Below are 13,003 nucleotides of genomic sequence, written 5' to 3'. Positions count from 1 at the left end.
CATATAATGGGCATCCAAGCCATGAGTCACACAAAGACTGGGCAGCAATGCCCTCAACCAGAGCCTTGGCTGGAACTCTTTAAGGTTAAACCATCTCTTCATGGCTATCATGAAACCGCTGTCTTCTCTCCAGCTCCCTACTCCAAGTATGTTTCCCAAGACAAACCTGATGTGAAATTTTTGTATTCACCATAATATCACCCAAACTATGCTTATTTTAAGTACAATAAAAAGTTGTGAAAGTTATTTACAATTCCTAATATGTTGTACAGAAATTGTACCAAACTGCCAATATTCAGGGTGAGGAAGACAGAGCAGGACTTCTTCAATGAATCTCAAAAAAAAATCTACAACCCCCATGAGGATTACTTTTTAAAATCAGTGTTAATAAGAATAACATGTAGAATTTAAAAAGCCAGCCTAGAGGTCCTATAACAGCATGGCAGCAGAAAAGCTAAAGAGAAGCTTTTAGTATAAGGTTACTAATTAAGAGTATCTTTAATAGTGAATAAATTTGGCTGTGACACAGAATCTTAAACATAAAAAAAAAAAAAACAGAAGAACTATATTATCTCTTTACAATCCTCCTCTAGAAAATGGAATTTTTCTTTTCCCATTTATCTCCTGGGCTAAACAATCGCCTTAAGCATATATGTGAGCTTGGAGGGTTGTTTTAGCTTCCTCAAGGATAGTGCAAGAAATAATAGGAATTAAATCAGTCCCTATTCACAATACAGCACATTTGAAGTGGAGCAGCCTCTGTGCATCACAGGAATGCTCCAGTTTTGATGCATTACTGAGCGCCCTCCGTATCCAAACAAAGCTTTGCATCTGACTAGTTGTTACAGGCAAATGATTTACATAATTACTTTGGATTTTTCCCCTCAAAAACACACAACATATGAATCATTGTACTCTGTCTTAAAGTCATTATTAGCCAATTAAAACTCCAGGATTTGCATAATCGCTCTTCAGTTATTTCTTGGTAATCATAATGTGATGTGTGATTACCAAAGTCAGATCAGCAACTGTAGAGTGGGCTATCAACTCAGAATTATTGAGGGGCTTTTCAGCAATAAAAGAACTACCTCAGCTGCTCAATTTCCTTTGAAACTAGCATGAAGAAATTAAAAATAAAAAGAGCAAAGTATGAGTAAAATGAGGCTCCTAGAGGGATGAAATTTAAAAAAATAGTTCTAATATTTATCCACTTATGAGACTGAAGTATTGGATTTCTGGATTTCAGGTCTGATACCAATCCAAGTATAAAACTACTGTGCATTACACCTGTAAGTCTTACAAATTTGTCTGAATAACGATACAGAAAATAGAAGAAAATGTGTAAATTTGCGAAATAACAAAATTTGGATGCATTCTGCATCCTGTGCCCTATACAAAGCCCAGCCCTGGTTCAGAGCTCACCAAAATCAACCATGACCATGGAGAAGGAAGGGCTGTATCACGACTCCTGTGTCTGCTGGGTGACAACAGAGAGGAACAGGGGCAGCACGAGTTTAATCTGCAGACAAACTTCCTGAGGATATCCTTTTCCTCAGGATATCTCCTTGTGGGATATCTCCCAGATAAAGTCAGGCCAGTTGTGCTGGGAGCAGAGAAGCAGCCATGTGGATGATGAATCCGTGCCTCAGTAACAGCCCAAGCCAAGCGTGGATGGCAGCACTCGTGGGAAGGTGGCAAGGTAATGAATCTGCTCCGGGGTGGAGGGGGTTAAGTGGCTTGCTGGAAGACAAGTTAATGATGTACCACAGCATTCAATGAAGATTGATTGGGAATGGTGTAAATGGGCACTGGGCAAGGACAAAGAGGCTTGCTTTGGGAACGGGGCAGGATGGAGGGGAAGAGACAGATTACAGCTGAAGGTGGCTGGTGGGTTGAGTTGAAAGAATAGTCTCAAAAAGCACAGGGAGACACACTCTGGGGGAGAGGATTTCACTCATGTCCTCTACTGTGAGGCAAACTCTGACAGAATGGTCCTGACAGGTGCCTGCTGATAACATTTGTGGTACCCAAGGCCACTGGACTGACAGGGATGAGCAGGGGTGACTAAATAGGATTTTGCACCTCCCTCTTCAAGATCTTCCCCATATTTTGAGGCAGCACCCATATTACATTGTGTTAAAAATGCAATTTAAATCCAGAAGAATCTGCAATATGCAAGAATTCAACCACAGGGGAGAATAGGGAAGTACAAAAATGCTAGTATATGGGAGTCCTTCCTTGCCTTGCAGCAAACATTAATACCTCACAAAAAAGGGACACAGTGACCACAGTGGAGTTTCAAATAATATCCATCAGAGGGGAAAGCTGTACAACGAAGGTAAATAGAGGTCATAAAAATAAGTTCAACAGGTAAGAGACAAAAAGACATAAGAAACTGGCATTATAGTCTAGCCTGGGTGGAAGAGTTTTACAGATTATAAACTAACAATCTCAAAATATGTTTAATGCCAGCTAACAATGCACAGTATTGTTATACACATGACAAACAAACAAAAAAAAAAAAAAAAAAAAGGAGCCAAATAAATATCCAAGGCTCCTGTTCCAAAATGGCAAAAAATAATGGTTTTCATCTGATAGCTAGACAACTAAAAGCAAAAGTCATGCACAAAGGTATGCAGTGGAAAGGAATTCTTTGGCCTGGATACTACACAGACCTACAGAACAGACAACTCTAATCTCTAGTCTTGTTAGCTTCATGTATTAAGTAAGCCTGGAGTACAATGGCGCTACAACTTGCCTCAATGAATCTCATTACAGTGCTCATTTGTTGTAATGGAAAGGGCTCTTACTCACAATAACTCACGGTAGCTCACTTTAACCCACCCCACCTTTCTGTATCCTTCCTTTTCCCCTTCCAAGGAATCCAAAATAGCCCACTTAAGCCAGCATTCCCAGGTGTATTAGGTGTGTAGTAAATATCCAAGTGATCCCCATCATCATTATCTTGGTTGATGGATACCCTCTATGGGCACCACAGAATTACACTAATTCCCAGGTGCATCATTTGGGTCTATCTGTTTTGATTTAGCTTGTCTCTTAAACTCCAAAATGGGAGCAAGATGAATTAAGTTACAGTTACTACAAGCCTGTGCTGAGGATATCTCAGTGCCTCATACTTGTGTGCCATGTTGGGGAAGAAGGAGGAAGAGGGATGTTGGGAATGATGGTGTTTGTCTTCCCAAGTCACTGTTCATTGTGCTGGAGCCCTGCTTTCCTGGGGATGGCTCAACACCTGGGAGGTGAGGAATGAACTCCTTGTTTTGCTTTCTCTGCACGTGCACCTTTTGCTTTACCTACTAAATTGTCTTTATCTCAACACAACTCAATGAGATTTCTCCCTTTTACCTTTCTAATTCTCTCCCTCATCCCACTGAGGGGAAGTCAGCAAGTGGCTCTGTGGGGCTGAGGTTAAACCATGACACAACTGGAACCACATCATAGGCAGGCTTCTTTCCCAACACTGTCTGCACAGGAATATTCATGTTTTGGTCGGGACTTCCAAACATCAGCAGGGCTTTGGCACAGGAATGAGGCAAGGACCCCATCAATATCAAGCAAACCCTTGTGGTGTGGTTAGAGGATGTTGGATTCTTCTAACACAGCGTTCAGTGTGGTGAGCAAGTCGGTGAATTCTTTCAAAATCATATGTAAAAACCTCCTGTTGCCCTGTGACCTGAGCTAGCTGGTGTGCCCCACGCTGCGCGGCAGGGCTGGCTGAGCAGGTACCTGAACCAGCACTTCCAAGTGCCATGATGATGGTACTTTCCAAACAAAACATTTTCAGTTGAAATATTTCTCTGTTAAAACATGCTGACTTTTGCAGCCTCTCCCCTAACAAAAACAAACAACAAAAAAACCCCACCAAACAAGAGTCTGAGGAGCAAACACAAAACTTAATTTAGTCACAAATCCAATTTTCCATTCAAACCTCACTTTTGACTGTTCCAAATTAGACTTTATATCTGACTCTGCACAGGACAGGTTTTTACCTAGGTCCATGTTTCCTCTACCAAGCACATCTGGTCCCTTCCCAAAGTGCACTAGAGGCACCTATCCCTACCTACCTATAATATTTATAGGAATACTTTGTATTTGTAATTATTTTGTAAGTGATAAAATACTATATTATATATATAGCCTATATATATATTCACTATATTATATTTATACTATATATATTTTATAAGTGATCCACAGATCTGTACTACATCCTTTCATCTCTGAATGCATCTAATTTACACTAGGGAAAAAAATAGAATAATACGTTGTTCTCTTATTTTAAAAACATTTCAACTGTACTAAAAGTGCATTAATTCAGTTTTTTCAGTTCAAAACATTCCATAAGCAAATGCAGCCTGTATAGAGTGCTCTGCTGCATGTCCCCTATTAGCTAATTCTCTCACATCAAGCTCATTTAAATCTATTTGTCCCAGACCACCCTCTTTAAAGAGAGGAAGGAGGAGGATGGGATCTCTTGCTACTGAGGCTCCCATCCTATTTATGACTGAGTGTTTAAGGATGCTTTACAAAACTTTCTCAGTCTCCTCTTGTAATTCAAATCAATTGCAGCCATAAAACAAAAATTCTGCAATTTATATACCCCCCCTCCCCACCCTGAAAAAAAAATAAAAGGTTTAATTTGATAATTGAAGAAATAAAGGGTTCTTTTCAAACCTGACATTAAAAATCTCTAATAAAAATGGGGAAAATGAAGGTCTAGGATGACAGTCTTTATCAAAGTGTATATAGAGACATTATATGTTCCAGTAATTGTTTAGGCCGGTGAATTAATGAATCCCTGGCTGTAAGTCTCCATTTGAAATTATTTCAGTGGTGTCTGCTGCTCTGCTGCTTTGGAAAAGCCTGTTGTCTGAAGCTCTGGAGAAGGGCCTTGAACCCTGCCATTCAATCCCTTTCAGCCCATCAGCTGAGTCTAATTGCCAGAAAGCACACGAGACCCCTAAGCCTGATTGTTCCCCGACCTCCTTTGAGGTTCTGAGGCATGAAAAGCAAAAGGGAAAAAAAAGCTCTCTTTTGATCTTCTGTTTCTTTCTCTCTTTCTCTCTCTCTCTCTTTTTTTTTTTTTTTTCCTGCCTACTCCTACTCTAAGAATGACACATTTCTTTATATGGCTTCTCCTTCTTATAAAGACAATAATTAATAAGGCCTTTATAAAATGAGGCTTGAATTGGTGTCACCTTCAAGGGTGGTCCAGGGCTCTGAAGTGAAACCCCCGGTGGGCTTAGGCATTGCATGGCCTTTGCACAGGTCAGGTTTAAATACCCTGACCTCAATTTTCACTCTCCTCCACTAATGAGCCGATTCACACATGGATACAAAATTATACGAGGGGAAAGACAAAAGGAGCAAGGTGTAGTTGACACCACATTGGCCAAATTTTATTATCATCTTTGTGCCTATGACATCACAGCTGTGGACATTGTCAAAGTGCTGAAACCGCTTGCTTTCTCCCCCCACCCCACTTCTTTTTGTCCCCTGCCTTCAGCTTTATATAATTACTTTCACAAACTCACACTCTCTCCCTATTATTTGCTCAGATGTCATGAAGCTGTGACGTTAGTTGGGACTGGGGACCAGTCTGGGTTCTTGTGTGGTTACACATGCAGAACTGGGTCGCTTTTCTTGAGGTTCTGCTTCACTGCCTCACTGTCAATTGTGAGGATAAAGCGGCATTATGTGTAGCTATTCTATTTCACAGGCTTATCAATCTGACACCAAAAGTTTAAAAAAAAAAAAATCATCACACCAGGGATGTTACGTGTCCATTAAAGGAAAATTGTTGATGGTTGACATTGAATGAGTTGTCAAAGACAGCGAGACACCCATTGCATAAGTTTCCCTATTAATGCAAAACGTTTAACAAGTTTATTAGAGAAGAAGCTAAAAGGGGGGGAAAATGATGCTATGACAGCCACACCCGTGGGTTGTAAACCTGTCAAATCCCGTCAGGGGAGCAAGGTCAGTGTTTGGATTGAAGACAGAATCAGCAGGAGGCACTGTTCCTCTGAGTCAGTGGATCCCACACCAGGCGCTTCCATAGTGGTATATAGGACAGTGCCTCAGGGCTAATTCACAAGCTAATGTTTCTGCCTGACACAGCCACAACATGCTGTTGATAAGCTAAGAAACAAGTACTAAGTATTTCTAGGAATTAAAAAAAAAAAAAAAAAAACCAACAAAATCCCATGCCGCTTTTTGTTGCCATAGGAAAGCTGACTAATATCTAATCACGCAATTAATTTCCGCCGTCCTTTATCTCTTACATGGTTTTGAATGGTTGTTGTTTTCTCCACTTCTTGTCCCGAGGTGATGTGCAGGGTTGTGGTTAAACACAAGCAGAGCTCCTAAGAGGTGGGCTGGATTGATCCCTGCGCCTTAATCTCGCTTTTCGGGGATGGTGTAAGGATGATGAATAAATATATGCAATGATGCAACATGCTAAAAAGTCATTGCACTAAAATAAAAGTATGCTATCACCTTTGGGACAATTTTGGAGGTCTCACCTCCCAGGCAAAGCTCAAAATGAATTAACACTACTCTCGTTAAGAATAAATTAGACTTGAAAAACATTTGTTCGTTAAACTCCATAATACAACTGTACAGTTAATAATCCTGTCATGCTTCTGCAAAATACGGACAACTCTGGGCTGCTGAACAACAGGTATTTAACAAGGTACAATAAGTCTCCACAAGCAAGGAATTACTAAAAAAAGCATGTCATTAATTGCCATTATTTTGTCATGCAGGGAATTTCTTGCAAGGAAAAAGAATTGGCAGAATTTTTCTTCCCTTTCTTTTTTTTTAAAAAAATTGAAATCTCCATCACCCCTTTGCCTCTTAGTTCTGACAGATTAGTTTTGCAAACATAATGTTGAAACGTCCGAGCAGATGCACGTCAAGCATGTACATATACATATTCCAAAACACAGGCACTTCAAAATATAAAATATCCAATACACTATGCCTAAAATTGGAGAGAAAAAAGAATTACCCTGAAGTATTAAATTAACTCTGAATATCACAGGGAAAAAAAATTAAAACCAAATAAATTAATATATGAACATGAATTTCCTGCCTGTGTAAGTGATATCTGAGTGCTGGTGGCAAAGGAGAAGAAAACATGCAAACGTACAATTTTTAAAAATATACAATCTCAGCAGTGGCACATGGAGACATTTTCAGTTCAGCAGGATATGGCAAATTTATGGATTTGGTGCTTCTATTCCCCTTCCAACCATGTATATTAAGGACATTTGCTGGCAGACACTTCCCAAACCGCATTGGGACTGCCAGTGAACAACCAAAATGAGCTAATAACTCTCTTTGGGCACATGCTGATGGAAGAAAGAAAGCTGGAATAACCTGATTTGGCCTCACCAACCGTTTTTTGTATGACAGCTAATCAAGCCCATAAATGTAGAATGGATTAATTACCATCTCAATTTTTTTATCACTATTTAATGTCCAAAGTGTTAGTGTTTATGAATATCTTCTAGGGAAATAATACCACATCTTTGATATACATATTTCTCTTAAAATAAGATAAAAAAATATTATGAGGTTAATTTTTCTTAAATACAAGCAAAGTGTTAAAAAATTACACACTTATAACAGATGGGAACAGAAATTCTATAAGACTGATTTTTATTAAATATTTCTGTGCAAAGGCACATTGAATGAGGGAAAATTTTAACTGCTGAAGATTTAGCCTTCTAATTCATAAGTGCAATATATTATGTTAGGATGAGACCATAATACAACCTGTTTCAAACTCATTGATAAGGCTGAGGGAATATCAGTTTATTTATCTGACTTTTAGCAGAATTCTATGGAGCAGTGCTGCAAAGTGCAGAACAAGACTAAACTGAAAGGAAAGAATTTAACTGAATCCTTCCTATCCAACAGAATTCTTCATTTTGTCCCAAAAATCAAGAAATACAGAAGTTAGGATGTATAGGATCATTACAACTCCCCTACCCAGAACGAGCAGAATTTGATTATTCCTCTTTTCTTTCTGCACCATCATTCCAGTTTCTATTTCTTCAGATATATTAAATTTCTAAGCTATTCCTTGTAATGTACACAACACCAAAATCAGGTCTTAGTAAAAAGCATAGGAAATAAATGAAGGACAGTCTAAAAAGTCTGTCTTTAGCTCACTTGATTTGTACTGGGAACAGAATTATTCTGGGAAAGAGTATTTCCTAGCCACAATTACAACCAAATATAGAAAACATAAAATATCATGACCACACTCCATAGAATAAATTATTGTGATATGAAGGCTTTTTCTTTACACGCAAGTGTGCACAGTGATAGGGTGAAATGTACAGATATATCATAGTCTAATATGCACGTAAAATGCTTAAAACTGGAAAGGAATAGTCTGAAATATCTAGTTCCTCACACTCTTACTATGTTTTAAAGCACTGGCAATCAAATGGCACAAAATGCTATTGCAACGGTAGTAAAGCTTGGCCATGTAAAAATATAAATATCAACCTCGTGAAAAAAAGCCTTAGATATATCCAAATATATCATGTAGCAGTATTTATCTGAGCATACTTAGATAAAAACAAGTTATGATGGGATAATGTTCCCACGACTTTCACTGGGCTACCCTTGTAAATGTTGTCCTGTCTGAGGATGAAAAGTATTTATAAAAGTGCCAGAATTAATGCTCATTTGAGAGCAACATTTTATTTTTATAGTACCTCAGTTGCTCTTCTTTCCACAAGAAAGAAGAGGGAGAGGGTGAGGAAAATACCTTCTGAGACCACCCACAAGCAGCAGGTGAAGTGCACATGGGCTTTTCCATGGATTCCCTGTGAAACAGCCAGTACCCAACACAGCACAGCCTTTGGGGGAGGCACTGGGACAAGAGAATAATGAAGATTTCTGCAGGTGTTTCCCTGCACACAAGGCTCCAGAAGGGATGTCCCCTCACCCACGTTCCCTTGGACACCAACATATTCCCATGGGTACCTCAGGAATTCTGTGCTGCTAAAGCAATGAAAGTGCTGTCTCAGAAATGTTTCCCTAAATATGATCCCAACACCAAACCACAGCTAAAACCTTCCACAATATCACTGATTTGTAAGAGTTCAAGAGTGCTGGAAATGGTAAATTTCTCATCATTCCACTCAGCTGATGCATCCCATTGGTAGCATCTCTTTTCTGGAAAAAATTCCCCATCATGGATGCAACAGCTCCATCAGCTTGTGTCTTCACCAGAGATTCCCAAAACCAAGTTTCCCTTTTTGCACCAAGCCTCGATAAAAATGCCAGGACTTGCTGGAAAATTGTTTCATCTATAGTTAAGTGTGCTGAATGCAAACCTTATCAATTCCAGCAGGAATTTATATCAACTTTATATTTATATCAAGTCTCTGATGACATAGGAATTTCTATGCTGGCTCTAACAGCACACAAAGACCTTGGATTATTGACATTCTGCCCCAATTTAGGTACCAAATAAAAAACTCCATCATTTCCACTGTCTGTAGGTAATGCTGGCACAAAGCCTTTGGCCAGAAGTTTGTTCTTCACATTCACCTAGGAGAAGCTGAATTCTTGGCAACCAGCTGATATGAAAGACTCATTTCCCTCACCATCATCTTGAGCATGGACATTGTCCAAAAAAAATCCTACATTTGGTCAAATTCTATACCTATGGTAGAATATTGTGTGAGGCTTCTTTTTCTAGTACATTAAATGTGCAGACATTTTTTGTTCTAAAAGTTCTCAACTAAGGAGACTTTGCTGAAAGCTGTTATGGACTGAAAAAAAAAAAATCCTTTCTTAATGAATTCAATCAAGGAGGAGCAAATGGAAAAACCAAATGGCAAATACTTTTTTTTCCCCAAACAATTACAGCATTATTTTATGTGAAATCTGTTCTGTAACAATGAGAGAAAATTAGTGTGTATTCTATTCAAAAGATACTGCAGGATGGATTAACATTTATGATCCAGAGTTCAGTGACTTGAATGTTTTCATTTTCTTTTTTTTTTATATTAATTGGATTTTCCAGTGTACACTGAAGTGGTAAAATGCATTTAATCAATATGCTTTGGGACTAAATTAGCAAAGTACTAATTTTGTTGTGCAAGGTTATACTATGTATTGTACATTTTTAATCACAGTATTCTCTGTTTATTTCTCATTTGCCAAGCTTATGATCCCATTGTGTATAATGCAAAAGAACAGAAAATCAGAGCAACCCTCAGGAGTTCAAATATAGGGGAGGGTTTTTAAACTTCTCATCCTAACCTGAGCACTACGACATGAGATTGTTACACAGCCACATTGCCTGACAGCAGCAAGACCTGCAGTCACTCATCCACCACAGCTTCCTACATTTTATTAAACATTTTTAAGAGAGAGATGCCTACTGGAGGGATGTGGAAGGCAGTTGTTTTGGGGGAACTGACCCTAAATGCCCCACCAATCCCAGGTGTAACCCACATCCTTCAAGGGTCATGAGGCAGAGGAGCAGGAGGCTGGAAGGCAGTCCCGGTGGGCACTGCGTGGATAGTCTGGTGCTCACTCAGCTGAGAGAGCAAAAGGACAAAGGACGTGCCTGCACTGCTCCACAAAGGGAGAAAACTTCCATGAAATAGCAGAACAGTGAGGAAAATGCCAGAGCAGATGAGACAGAAGCTACTTCTGCCAGTGAGGAGAGTCAGAAGCTGGCCCATCCCTGGAAGTGTCCAAGGTCAGGTTGGATGGGCTTGGAACAACCTGGGATAGGGGAAAGTGTCCCTGCCCATGGCAGAGGCATTGGAACAAGATGATCCTTAAGGTTCCTTCCAATCCAGGGCTTTCTATGATTCTGATTTAGCAGGGGGGTCTGTATGCTTAAGACCTCAAAATCACTGCACATTCCTGAAGAGGATTCTGCATCTGTCAGGGGAAACCAAGGCAGCTGGTGAAGTCTCAAACTGAGCTTACATAAATGGGACAAATTTAGTATCAAAGTGGCATCTTACCTTCCTTTAGAACATATCTCACTGCCTCTCCTCTTCCCCGGAGCATGACATTTGTTCCTTAAGACCACACTTTTCCGTCACCTTCACTCAAAATAAAGGAAGTGACATTTACAGTGCAACACCACTAAAGGAAAGGTGATTCTCAAGATTCATTTTTAATCTGTGTCTTTTCAAAGGGAAGCACAGGTTAAAAATAAAAATAATGAAGAAGAAGAAGGAGAAGAAAAAAAAATAGGTTGCTTTGGCAACTGCCTGGGGCTGGCACTGCAGCCCTGCTCCCATGCACGCTTGGAGGCACTGAGGGACAGCACCTGCAGCACCTCTCAGGGGGTGGCTCTGCTCAGCATCACCCTGTAACCACAGGCTGCACCCGAAAGGCACAGGGAGGCCTTAACTTTAATGGGTCAGGATGGAAAGTAATGATTTGCTCAGTAGTGGAGAAGCAGTGTTAAGTGCCTAAAATGGTGTGAATGGCTCAGATGTTCAAGGGCAGTCTATCAGGCACCAGGCGGTGTTATCAGGATCACCTGTCTGTCAGCTGCATTACCTGCCTTCCCCTGATTCATTTGTTTTAAAGGAGTCTCTGCCTTTACTTCAAACAAACCCAGCGACCAAAGAAAGAAAAAACAGCTCCCTGCTAAGACCCTAAGAGGAAAGGGGAAGAGTAACACACTTAAACATAAAGTTGAACGGAAAGGTTTAAAATTTGCAACTGATGCTGTGCAGTAAGGAGATAAGAGCCTTCCAGACAAGTTAAAATGCACAGATACGCCAATCAACTCCAGATAGATTCAAGGGGTGGTGAACACAGATTACTCACATTACACCCGGCTATCTCAAGTTACTCAAATGACATAAAGGGATACAATAATCACACACTTGTCTCATTGTGTCAACTTTTTAACAGGGGAAAAGCCATTGTCCACTTCAAGAGGAAACAGCAAAGCAAACCAGATCAGATTATTCTCAAGTGAATTGTCAGGTTGAGGGGGTTTTCTACTTATCTGATACTAGAGCAGACATTGATAGCAAACAGCTCACCTGACTGCACACAAGGACCCATTCTCAAAGGCAAAAGCAATCTGTCTCAATTATTAAAAAACAAATTAGACAATCAAACTGGAAATTTAGCTTCTTTCTTAAGAGAGCCACCATGCAAGGGGGTGGCTGTGATGTAGCCAGAGCATCTCTGCTGGGGTTCAGCTGCCCACAAAAACTGAAAAATATCAGAGCAATGTTGCCTGGGATACAACCCTGGTGCCCTTAGGCAGACAAAATACCCACTTAGAATGGGGAGAACACGGGGAAAAACTATTATGGGGCACCTGGGAAAAGAAATTTTTCTTCTTGCTTACAGCTCTTTTGCATTTATTCCTCACAGCACTCATGGCATAGACCCTGAGAACGGCTGCTAAGTGTAAAGCTATTTGGGGTGGTGAAAACAGCAATATTTGAGGTCATCAATAAAAATGAAAAACTATTAGCTGTAAGTGGGCAAGGGCTCTGCTCTCTCTGAGCCCTTTAAGTTACCCAACACAAAGCCTGCTCAATTGGGCTTTGCATTTAAGGGGATTGCACTCTAAGACAACTCAATCATTCCTTCCATGTGGGTTTTAGCCCAGAATATATGCACAGCTTCAGCACAGGAGTGACGCGAGGCAGTGTCAGCTCATATCAACTGGAAACTTTGAATTAGCTTCAGAGGGCACTGGATCTGTTCCCTTCTGTCTGTAAAAGGCACATGATACTATTTTCTTTAACCAGCTCTCCAAGGATGCTGACACAGTTTAGAGAAGAGCTGACCTTCTCAGCTACTGAAATGGCCACTGATGAACTCAACCTTTCTTTTCCAAGGTCTCTCCTGGCTTTGTTGCAATCTGAGCCTTCCTGCCCAGCAGATCCTCCCTGACCAGCCAGACACAGCGAGGAGACCTTGGGAGGTTTCACACCAGATCCTACACTGGGCCAAC

The 13,003-nt window shown here is 40.2% G+C and overlaps 1 long non-coding RNA gene across 1 annotated transcript in view; it reads left to right on the top strand.

The window, feature by feature from the left end:
• The first annotated feature begins 1,617 nt into the window (after positions 1-1,617).
• Positions 1,618-13,003, top strand: part of LOC110482990 (uncharacterized) — a 55,552-nt gene continuing 44,166 nt past the window's right edge. Inside the window, exon 1 of the long non-coding RNA XR_002467493.1 lies at positions 1,618-1,699. This is a non-coding gene — a long non-coding RNA (uncharacterized LOC110482990). The remainder of the gene's footprint in view (positions 1,700-13,003) is intronic.

This window comes from Lonchura striata, chromosome 11, assembly GCF_046129695.1.
Source record: "Lonchura striata isolate bLonStr1 chromosome 11, bLonStr1.mat, whole genome shotgun sequence".
Classification (NCBI taxonomy): domain Eukaryota; kingdom Metazoa; phylum Chordata; class Aves; order Passeriformes; family Estrildidae; genus Lonchura; species Lonchura striata.
Note: the sequence above shows the minus strand (reverse complement) of the source record. Positions and strands in the feature narration are given on the sequence as shown.